General features: G+C 37.8%; 1 protein-coding gene across 1 annotated transcript in view; it reads left to right on the top strand.

The window, feature by feature from the left end:
- The first annotated feature begins 533 nt into the window (after positions 1-533).
- NCKAP5 (NCK associated protein 5) overlaps positions 534-12400 on the top strand; it is a 993237-nt gene continuing 981370 nt past the window's right edge. Inside the window, exon 1 of the mRNA XM_086718452.1 lies at positions 534-991. The gene's annotated coding sequence lies outside the window, so the exon portion shown is untranslated. The remainder of the gene's footprint in view (positions 992-12400) is intronic.

The raw sequence follows: 12400 nt of genomic DNA, 5'->3' as shown, positions 1-12400 counted from the left end.
GAAAAATAAAGGGAATGAGGAAATGCCACAAGTATTGACAATATTTATTGTAGCATATGGCTAATGTATAAAGAGGTAATAGAAGGATGTATCTCAGGGGATCATTCAAAAGGAAAATTACTTAAATTAACTTTTCAGGCAAACCGAATTATGCATTAGACCCCCTCCTGTAATGCTATACAAAGTCAATGTTTGTGAAGGGTAGAACTGGAGGCTATAAATCAAGCCTTTCATAAGAACTGTTGTGTCTGCGGGGATTTTTTTTCCCTTTGCATTTTTGGCTTTTAGATGAATGAAGAATTTTCTCAGCAAATTATTAATTACTCCTTCTTGCCTATAGAATTGAGTTCACTGTAGTTATGTAGGAGTCAATGGTATTCAAACTGCAGCTTTTGATGAAGTAATCGGCTGCTTCTGGGGCCTCTTTCAGCTGCCCTGGGCGTGCTTCACATGCAAACGACTGCCAAATGGATTCTTTCGACATTCCAGCCAATTAAAATACATTTAAAGTGCAGCTGGTGGAGAGGCAAGCCGGGCGGTTGTGCGGAGAACTTCAGGGCAGGGAGACAAAAAACAAACTTTGCTGAGCCCAGCTCGGGCAGCCCAGCCAGGCGTTTGGGGGCAGTGGAGAAAGTCACAAAAAGAGGCTATCTTTAGCTCCCGTCAGAATCAAAGATGACACTTTGGGCGCCACCTTGAAAGACACAAAAGAGGGAAGCATGTTTGTTAGGGTGTCCGTTTTCTCCCCTTGCCTCTTGAAACGCTGTGTTGGCCGGTTGCCCAATGTGGTGCTGCATACAAATATTGACAAAACACAGCGGTGTTTGTTAAACCCGGGCTGGGGAAGCCAGTGATTAAAACTCTTGAAGGAAGATCCGAAAACCTCAGGAACTCTCATCAATAGCGTTAGAACATTGACCGAATGAAAGAGAAAGCACTGAGTGGGCTAACGTGAAACACTCACCGTGTCCCTGTCTGCTATGCCTTTTAGGTAAGGACAGAATTTTCTTTTCTCTTCTTCTTCTTCTTTTCTTTCTTTCTTGATTTTTTTTTTTTCTCCTTAATGTTTATCTTGGTGTGGAAGAAAGGGCGCCTGAGGTGTTCAGAGCAGGGCTCCAGAGCTCTGATGTGCACAGCACAGGGTTTGCCTGGGATTTTTCTGGAGGACGTGAGGGGATTGCACTGTGTAAATAGACACAAGGCATTACCCAGCACGTGGAGTCCACCAGCGCTTTGCCAGAATTCAGAATGATACATTTCTAAATGTTTGCTTCCACTGCTCTGTGCCAGTATTTGTTGCATGTGTCCAGGTGTCCCCAGATTGATAGCAAATAGATTCCTTTTGTGAACCAACAGTTCCGATGTACAGGCTTGTTTAATTTTTATTTTCATTTTAAATGTTCCCTGGTTCATTCTGCTGCCAGCCCCGTACCTATGCATGCAAAAAGTGTTTTCTCCTTCCTAGGTTAATATTCAGTCAAGCACATACATTCTCTTTTACTAAAGCAAGTCCAAAATGCTTTGAAATGCTTTGCTTTATCTTGACTTTTTTTGGAGAATGTGCTAGACTAGGAATTTGTTTGGAGTCAGTCTTTTTCTCATACTTTAAGGAACCCACTGCATTTGTGCTATCTCTGTGGTTCTGTGAGCTCACTACACATGCCCAGCTCTGCGCATCATACTCAGATGCCCATCTTAAATTCCTGAGAGTGCTAAGCAAGAGTATAGCTGAGCCGGGGCATTGATTCCTGCCCATCAATTTACCAAGGAAAGATACACAAAGTTCCTGATTGTTTCCTCTCTTAGCTTGTCACGGTAGGCCCTTTTTGGCTTCAGTTTTGTTCATTGCAAACAAAGAATCTTGCACATTTCACGGTGAAGGATCACGTTGCAGTGTCCTGAGCTCAGTTAAATGCGCTTTATTAATCTTTAATGTGCCAGTAGCTCTGAGGCTATGCCAAGCTGAGACTTTCCAAAACTCTCCAGGCTACCTGCTGCCAAGATAAATGGTGGTAGGCCCAGAAGGAATATTTTAAGGAAACTTGCAACAGCGAAGTTTTACCCATTAGGTTTGTCATGAGTCAGTGAAAGAAATCTTAAATAAAAGAGAGATTTCAGCAAGAACTGCCTCAGCTCTATACCCTCTGTGTGTGAGACCTGCTGGTAGGCGTCCGTCCCGTCACACACACAGTGGTCTATGCTCCATGTGGGGGAGAGAATAAGGCGTTTCACTGTACGGGTGGGTGTTGGGTCGTGTTTATGAAGTGGGTGCTGTGTAAATGGAGACATGTGTGAATGCAGAAAGCTTTCCTGCCTGTGGCAGTGTCTGAACCCAGAGAAAAACAAGGCTACACATGTGGCAGGCCTCTTGCCCAATACAGCCATTGCAGACATACCAAAAGAGCCAGGGATGGGCAGTGGTCACAAAAGTACACTGGGACTTAGAAATGTAACTTTGTACCGAAGAAAAATGGGGTAGTATACTTCAGGAAATTGGGCTTCAGGAAATTGATTCAGAGGGCAATGTCAACCTAGGTTTGACCAGGTCCTGGAGAACGTAGGCTCCAGGCTGTGACCCCTTGGGGCCGTAGGTTGGCTCGTCAGGCTACGCAAGGTGAACGGTGCCATCATCTTTCCTTGAGAATGCAGGCAATAGACAAAAGGTACCTTGCCTTTAAATGGAGACTTCATCTGACAGGGTAGCTTTGAGAACTCTGATCTGGAGGTAGGAGGAGCTTTAAGGTTTTTTTCTGACTTAGAGTCACTAAAACGAAGGCTTTACAAATACTTGCAGGCATGATGGCAAAGGACCAAGAGTGAGGGGTGTTTTTGATTAAGCAGGTAGGTTTTTTGTTTTTGTTTTTGTTTTTGTTTAATCTAAGTATAATTAACATACAATGGTTAAGCAGATGGTTATATTGCCTTTAGAGTCCGGCCCAGTCTCTTACTGTGGCCTAGGGCAGGATTGACAAATTGCTGCATGACTGGCCAAAATCTGCCCACCATGTGTTTTTCTAAATGAAGTTTTACTGCAACACAACCATACCCCTTTGTTGACATATTGCCTATGGCCACTTTTGTGCTACCGCAGCAGGGGTGTGTAGTTAGGACAGAGTTTCTACAGCCCCCCAAAGCCTAAAACATTTACTATCTGCCCCTTCACAGAGAAGTTTAAGAGGCAAGACATGGAGAGCAATGCTTCTCAAACTATCTGTGGTGAAAGACCAGTTTTGTTTTTGTAAATTTCCAGTTTGTTACAGACCAACAGTTATTGCTTGACTGCTATGACAATGTAAAGCTGTTACAAAATTGCTAAACATTTACTCTTACATTTTGTCCCTATCTCATCACAGATCCTCAACAAACAGTTTGCAGAGGGGCACCAGACATGGCCACACTTTGAGCAGCTCTAGAACCTGGGTAGTTTTCTAGTCTCATCTTGAGCCATTTCTCCCCAATCTTCAATCATGCTACTGTTCTTTCTGAGGATGGAATACAATGAACTCTTCTCCAAATTTGGGCTTGTGGTCCTGATGTTTGCTTGACCTGGAAATCTCTTCCCCTGTCTTCTCGTAGCTACCCCTCCCTTCCTTAGGCCTGTGTTTTTATTCGCCTGGTCAAGGAAACCTTAGGACCAGTCTTACATAGAAATCTACATAGAAATCTAGGAAGGGGATACTGGGACTTTGCCCAGAAAAATTGCAGAATACCTAAGCCACTGTCAGGAGCAGGAGAAATACAGCATCTACCTCATGATCTTCCCTCTGACTTTGAAATCCCGTGGATGGGGGTCTCCTGGGTGAAATCTGGAGCAAATCTTAGGCAAAACCTACACTATTGAAGAGTCAGGGAAATACCATCTTGGTGTTTTTAGTCTCTACTGCTAGAACAGAGTCACTAGACTCTACCCCCAGCCCCTGTGGAAGGTAATCTCTGTGAGGGCAGGGACCTTGTCTGCTTGCTTATCATTCTTACACCAATGCTAAGATTAGTGTCTGGCATGTGTATATGTGCTGCCGAAGTGAGCACTGTGCCTGGCATGTGTAATATGCCCAATAAATGTTGATCATGAGAATGCATGCATGAGTGAATGAATGACATGTTTTCTGGAAATCTATGATTTATAGGCGGGTAACATGTGGCATACATGAGAGAGATTAATGTATGTGAATCAGTCTGGGAAAAGTCTCTATGGTGGGAGATGGAAGACTGCCCTGGAGGCATTACTCTTCACTTTTGAAACATACCTTGTTTCTCAAAATACAAACCTACTCATGTAGCTGCACTTAGCCAGTCTGCTCAGGGATGGGAGTTTTCTGGTTACGTCCTAGTATTATCATTTATTGAGGGATTATTATGAGAGATACACGACACTAAATGCTATATATGCATGAATTCACTCCATCTGCAAAATACTTATGCATTATTTCCATTTTCAGAGAGGAAGCAGAGGCTTTGCATGGTAAAATGACTTCCCCAAGTCACAGAGCTGGTGAATGGTAGACTCAGATTCAGTCCCGAAATTTTCTGAAACTTAAGTTTGCAATACTAATATGTAGTTATATTAATATGTAGTTATAATATAGAGTTTATTTTCCTGATTGTTGTTCCTTCGCCTAAGACCTTCCAGTTTTGTTTCCATCCTATTGCATCTATTAATTAATTGGTTAATTAATTAACAGGTTTATCTATTGCTGTTATCAACTTTGTGCCTTAGCAAGGTAAAATCTAGCCATCAGTACAGGTCCCTGGTCATCTTTGCTGAATGTTGCTGAATATCATCAATGAATCTGTGGGTCTGTAGATGAGAGTATTAAAGGGGTAGGAGAGAACTACAACCACAATGATTAAGGGTATCAAAATTTCTCTTACGACAAAAAGTCCTAGATGATAAGAGTATTTCATTTGTAACAGGACAACCCTCCACTGTCACGCTATATGTTTGCTTGAAAATTTTAAGTCTTTGTGTTCTGTTCGGTTAAAATTCGATTTCACTTTATCTTCATTAAACACAATGATGTTAGGTAGCAATTGTTACTTGTCATTTGACAGCAGAAAACAAGTTGAAAATTGTGTTTAGATTTAAAATTTTAAAGACTCAAAGATAACCCTGAAGAAAGAGGCTCTGGCAAGGGGTGGAGTACTCAACAAAGATTACTTGACAAAAACGTATATGATGAAAAAAATACATAAAGTCCTGACCTTAGTGCCTGTAAAATGCTAAGGGGAAAGAGAAGTATTTCTAGAATTGTGTAGTAAAGGCCTCTGAAATTCTACTATGTCATAAAAGTAAGGCAAACATGGACAAAAATGATCAAATCAACATTTGTAGAACTTGATCAGTTAAAACATTACAACAATCCGAGGAACATTTATTCAGGAAAAGAATATGTGACTCTCAGTAAGAACGATGAGCTCTGTGTCATTTAATTTGCCCTATTCCCATTCCCTTTTTTCTAGCTCTGAAGAAGCCTTGAAAAGCAGCAGGTTTGCCATCATGGGAGCTGTGTAAAACAGTAGCCTAGAATCCACTGGATGGGTCAAAATATGTTCAGAGCTGAGCCTTATTCCCAGAGAATGGCCATGATTTGACTTGTCTGGTAGCTTTCTGGGAACTCCCACTTTCAGGTCTTGTCATTATTTGACCTGTTTCAAAACTCACTCAGTGCAGAAAATCTTTCTCCTGAGACACTTGTCAGAAACGATCATTGCAGTTGTTTAACATTGCAGCTGCTTGAGGCAGCAGTAAGAGTTGGGGAAAACAGGATGCTAATCAAAAAAATTTTAAATTAACAGCTGGGAAATGAGATGTCCATCAGGGGCTTTGAAAAACTCACACATCTGCCTGGGAATGTAAAAAGGCATGCACATGGGTAGAGGTGTAAATATTCTTAGTTAGAAAAGACCAAAGAGGGCCCTAGTCTCTCACCTATGGCTGACCTTCAGCCTCTGCACACACAGGGAATTAACCCTAATAAAGAGTTGGAAATAGCTGGAAAACTGAAGATGTGGCCCACCATACACAGAAATCCTGTTAGCAAAGGCTGGAAGATGTACTGGTTGACGGCCTTTAAAAAAATACCTGCCCAGCTATTAGCTGGCTAATAGCTAAGCTCACTGCACATGGCAAAGAATATGGACCTTACAAAATAGGATCATAAAAGTCACTAAACAAATAGCAATAATTTCAACAACAACAAACAGAAAAAACAAACCATGGTCAGAGAGAGATCTGATTTCCAGAGTTGCTGTATTATATTATCTTAAATGTCCAACTTTCCAAAAATTTATGAGACATACAAAACAGCAAGAAAGTATGTTCTATACACGGAGGTTGGGGGCGGGGGAAGCAGTCAGTAGAAATTATTGACTGAGGAAGCCGAGACATTGGACTCACTAGACAAAGATGTTAAACCAGTGACCATAAATATATTCAAAGAACTAAAAGAAATCATGTCTGAAAAAATAAAGGAATATATGAGAAGACTATCTCAGCAAAAAGAATACTAATAAAGAGCAATTATAGAAGAAAACAAATAGACATTTTGGAGCTGAAAAGTACAATAACTAAAATGAAAAATTCCCTAGTGGGATTCAATAGCAAATTTGAGTAGGCAAAGAATCAGAAAACTTGAAGACAGGTCAAATGAGATAATTCAATCTATCAACAGAAAGAAAAAAAAGAATGAAAAAAGTAAGCAGAAGCTCAGAGAACTGTGGTACACCATCAAGTGTACCAACATATACATAATGGGAAGCATGAGAAGGAAAGGAGAGACAGGAAGGGACAGAAGGAATACTTGAAGAAATAATATCTGAAAACTGCCAATATTTGATGAAAAACATGAATCTATATATCCAACAAGCTTAGTGAATTCCAAGTAGGATAAACTCAAAGAGGTCCACTCTGAGATGTCATAATCAGACTGTCAAAAGTCAAAGAATCTGGAAAGCAACAAGAGAGAAGTGTATAAGGATGTCTTACCAGTATTAACAGCCATTTTCTCCTCAGAAACCAGGAAGTCCAGAAAGCCACGGATGACACATTCAAAGCACTGAAAGAAAAAGTGACAACCAAAAATTCTATATCCAGCAAAACTTTTTCTAAAAATGAAGGAGAAATGAAGACATTATCAGATAAACAAAAGCTGATAGAATTCACCACTAACAGAACTTGCCTACATGAAATACTAAAGGAGGTTCTTCTGGCTAAAATCAAAGTACACTGGACAGTAACTTGAACCCACATGAAGGAATAAAGAGCACTAGTAAAATATAAAAGACACGGTATATGTGTTTTTGTTTATAGCTCCTTTTTTTCTCCTGCCTGATTTAAAAGATGCCTATAAGACAAAGCTGTAAGTATAAAGCTATGTGGGCGAACTTGTATGATAACAAAAGGACAAAGGAGAGGGTAGCAAATAGAGCTATACACAAGTAAAGTTTTTGTATACTACTGAAATAAAGTAGGCATTAATAGAAGTAGATTGTTATATTAGACAACCTAGATGAAATAGATAAATTATTAGACACAAAATACTGAGATTGACTAAAAAACAAATAAAAATCTGAATAGACTTTTAGCAAGTAAAAAGATTGAATTAGTAATCAATAAACTTAGCACAAAGAAAAGCCCTAGCCAGATAGCTACCCAGTGAGTTCAATAAAATATTAAAAGAAAAATTAAAAGAAAATTAATCCTTCACAAACTCTTCCAAAAAATAAAACAGAAGGCAACACTTCCCAACCCGGTCTATGAGGCCAGTGTTACTCTGATATCAAAATCAGACAAAGAAACAAGAAACAAAAACTATAGACCAGCATATCTTATAGATATAGACACTATAGTCCTCAACAAAATACTAGCAAACCAATTCCAACAATGTATAAAAAGGATTATACACCAGCCTAAGTAAGATGATTTATCCCAGGAATGCAAGTCTGGTTAGCACATGAAAAATAATCAATGTAGTATAATAATACATTAATAGAATAAAAAACAAAACTCATGTGGTCATCTCAATAAATGAATGAAAACAAGTATCTAGCACTTTTTCATGATGAAAACTCTAAATGAACTAGGAATAGAAGAGGTCTCTCAAATTGATAAAGAGCATTTTCAAAAAACTTATAGCTAACATTGCACTTAACAGTGAAAAACCTTTCCCTCTAAGATCAGGAAAAAGATAAGATGTCTGCTCTCACCATGTCTATTCAACATTGTATTGTAGTTTTAGCCAGAACAATTAGACAAGAAAAGAAATAAAAGATGCTCAGGCTGCAATAAAGAAGTAAAATTATCTCTATTTGTTGACATAATTTCATACATAGAGCATCCTAAGGAATCTACGAAAAACAGAGCTAATAAATGAATGCAGCAAGTTACAGGATACAAGATCAGTATACAAAAATCAATCATATGTGTATATAACAGTAATGAACAATTCAAAAATGAAATTAAAAAATGCAATTTAGGATAGCATCCAAAAGGATATGATATTTAGGAAGAAATTCAACAAAAGAAGTGCAAGATTTATACACTGAAAACTATTGCTGAATGAAATTAAAAAGGACCTAAATAAATAGAAATATATCTCTTGCATGCATATCAGAAGACTTAGTATTGTTAAGATACCAATACTATCCCAAATTGATAGATTCAACATGGTCCTTATCAAAATTCAAGCTGATTTTTTTTCAGAAGCTGATGAGATAATATTAGGATTTATATGAAAATGCAGGTGACCTAGGATAGCAAGAGTAATCTTAGAAGGAAAAGCAAAGTTGTAACTTACAATTCTTGAACTTAAAATCACTGCAAAGCAACCGTAATGAAAACAGTGTGTCATTAGCATAAGAGTAGACATATAGATAAATGGAATAGAAGTGATACTTGAGAGATAAACACTTAGGTTTATGGTCAGTTGATTTTTGAAAAAGGTGGTAAGGCACCTTTTGTGGAGATGAAGAGTAGTCTTTTCAACATAATGACTCTGGGACAGATGGGTATCCACAAATAAAAGAATGAAGTTGGACCCCTAACTCACACTGTATTCAAAAAGTAACTCAAAATGGATCACAGCCCTAAATGTAAGAGCTAAAACTATAAAAGACTAAGAAGAAAACAGAGGAGTAAATCTTCATGATTTTGGATTAGTTTTCTCAGATATGACACCAAAAGAAAGCAACAAAGGAAAAGACAGCTAAATGGGACTTCATAAAGATTAAAAGCTTTTGTGCTTCAAAGGACATCATTAAAAAAGTGAAAAAGACAACCCACACAATGGTAGAATATATTTGTAAATCATGTATCTGAGAAGAAACATATATTCTGTACAGTGGAGTATTAATTCAGCCAGAATGTATAAAGAGCTCCTACTACTCACCCATAAGAAGAAAAATAACTCATTTTAAAAAAGGGCAAAGGATCCAAAGTTATTTCTCCTAAGAAAATAAGCAAACAGCTAATAAGCACGTGAAACTAGGCTCAGCATCATTAGTCATTAGGATAAACACAAATCAAAACCAAATGAGATACTACTTCATACCCACTAGGATAGCTATAATTAAAAAAAATGTTGGCAAAGATGTGGAGAAATTAGAACTTTGATACATTGCTGGTAGGAATATAAAACGTTACAGCCATTTTAGGAAAGATTTAGCCATTTCTTAAAATGCTAAACATAGATTTCCCATTAAATCCAGCAATTCCTCTCCTAAGTATATACCCAAGAGAATCATAAGCATATGTCCACAGAAAAATGTGTACATGAATGTTCTTAGCAGCATTATGCATAATTACCAAAAAGTGGAAAGAACCCAAATGTCTGTCAACTGATAAATGGATAAACAAAATGTGGTATATCCATACAGTGGAATATTATCAAGCTGTAATAAGGAATTAAGTACTGATACATACTACAATATGGATGAACCTTGAAAACATTATTGTAAATGAAAGAAGATAGACACCAAAGGCCACATTTTATGATTCCATTTTATGTGAAATGTCCAAAATAGGCAAATCCATTTTGACTAGTGGTTGACTTGTGGTTGCTAGGGGCTAGGAAAAAGACTAGGGAGTGATTGGTAATTAGCATGACATTTCTTTTTAGGATAATAAAATGTTATGGAGCTTGACATTTCTTTTTGGGGTAATAGAATATTCTTGAATTAGATACTGGGGATGGTTGCATATCTCTGCAAATGTACTAAAAAATATTGAATTTTGCTGTTTCTTTGAAAAAAGATAATTTTACTATAAGTGAATTATATCCCCATAAATCTGTTATTTTAAAAAATGTTAAGGGGAGAAATCATAGTAATTGGATACCCCTGAGTCAGGTTAACCTTACCCATTTCTGAGCATAAGGCAAAAGTACAAATGAAATACAAATAAAAAAAATATAGATACCACAAGTCAAATATTTTAAAGTTGTGAATCAAGCTATACAATCTTAAATGTATTTTATTCTCTTGCCTTGACACCTATATCTTCATCAAGGAACGGTTCTGGACCATTGGCTGTGGGAAGTCAGCAAGGGCTTTAAGAAGAACAGTGATGTGATTGTGTCATCATTTCTGAAACAGCTTGTTGGCAGCCCTATCAGGGTGTAGGTAGAAGAAAGCCTGGGGATGGTAGCAGTTAATAAGCTACAGTGATCATCTTGCTAGGAAGTGAGGAGGATGCAAACCGATATCATGGTATGGTGACAGTATGGTGCCTATAGCAGGCATGCTACAAGCTGGAACAGCATAGATAGGATGTGGAAGGGGGAAGACAGGTGAGAAAAGAGAAGGAGGTGGCTGACCTTTAGAGCTTCAGTTACCCAGGCTGGTGACCTCATTACCTAAAAGATAAAAGAAGAAGCACTTTTCACTGGGAGAAGAGGAATCTTGAGAGATAGGCTTTGGGTATGTGAGACTGAACTGTCTATGAAACCTTAGGTACAAATGACCAATTAGTATTTAGAAGCACACAGTGGGAATATAGAAAAGAGGTCTGAGTTAGTAAAATGATTTGGAAGTCATCAGAATTTTCAAAGTCTCAGGAGGGAGTAAGGACCAAATGAAAAGAGCCACAACAGAGCAGTACCATTAATAATTAGACTCTGAAATGTTTCTACTGAAACAAATGACAAAGATAACACCATTTTCAAGAAACTGTCATGTTGTTTAGTAGTGTCCCAATGGCGAGCTTGATGCTTTTGGTTAGAAAATGGTGATTATAATATGATCCATAACTAGTAACAGATGGGAAGAACAAACAAAATCAGCTGAATTATAATGGAAAAGACATAGAACTGAACTTTTAATTTATACACAAATCATGGCATATATATAAAAATACACATATAACAAAAAATATATTACTGGAGTAGTTTGGCTTGTTGGGATTGTTTTAGTGTGTGATAACCTGTGTTTGAAAGAAGAAAAACAGGCTGTTAATTCTTAATTGCTTTAATTGGATGATGCTGCTATTTAATGTTATTGGATTTATACCTTGAAAGTACTTCAGAACCATCAATTAGACATTCCTTATCAGCTCTTTGCATGAGGCATTGCCAGCTTCTTTGCAATCTTGCTGCTGTTGCCATGCACCACATGCTGTAATTTATCCCTGCCTATGGGATTTGTTCACTGGGAAGAGCATGTAGAATTGAGAATCTGCCAGTATTGATTATTGAAAAAGCATTGATCTGAGTTTGGTGTTGTGAAGCATTTTATTTACCAAATGAGGAAAATTTTCATGTTTCATTTGCTTAAAACTTTTGTCTAAAACACTTCTCTGTACTTTAATTGGCAAAATGCGGAGCTATTACTATTTCCTGTCATCCAGGGCTGGTTTCAGGAATCCCTACTCTGACCTCATCACCAGGAAGTGGCTGTGTTGTTTCTTTGGATTCACTGGCATTGTAGCATTTCTAAGAGAGGCAGGTATCTCCACCATAAGTGATTGGAGTTAGTCGGTGGAATATGAGAAGGTAAGATGTTGAATGTGTTAATCAGATTTCTTACTTTCAGTTAGCCACAGTTACATATTTTCAGTGAATTATGAAGGAGCTAGGTTTAGGCCAAATTCCAAAGGAAATAATGATTACGTCCCTCTCCATTTAGGTTCTACCAAATGTTCAGGTCTTCTTCTATCCTGCTTCTAGAAATCGTACAGCAGGACTATCACCTGCCTCTGTGATTTATATGCCATGCTCTTTTATGTCTTTATCTGCATAGTTGTAATACTTTGATTCCATTTGAAATGGATTGCTATTAGGTAGGCTCTCTCATATTCTGATCGTGGGAGTGTAAATTGGTATGGCTTTTACGGAAAGCCTTTTAGCAACATGTATTAGAGTGTTTTAATCTATTCTATTCCATTATAATTTGTTCTGTTCAATAGAAA

Source organism: Puma concolor, chromosome C1 (genome assembly GCF_028749965.1).
Source record: "Puma concolor isolate L17-30 chromosome C1, mPumCon1.1.hap2, whole genome shotgun sequence".
Taxonomy (NCBI): domain Eukaryota; kingdom Metazoa; phylum Chordata; class Mammalia; order Carnivora; family Felidae; genus Puma; species Puma concolor.
This window is presented reverse-complemented; position numbering and strand designations above follow the sequence as displayed.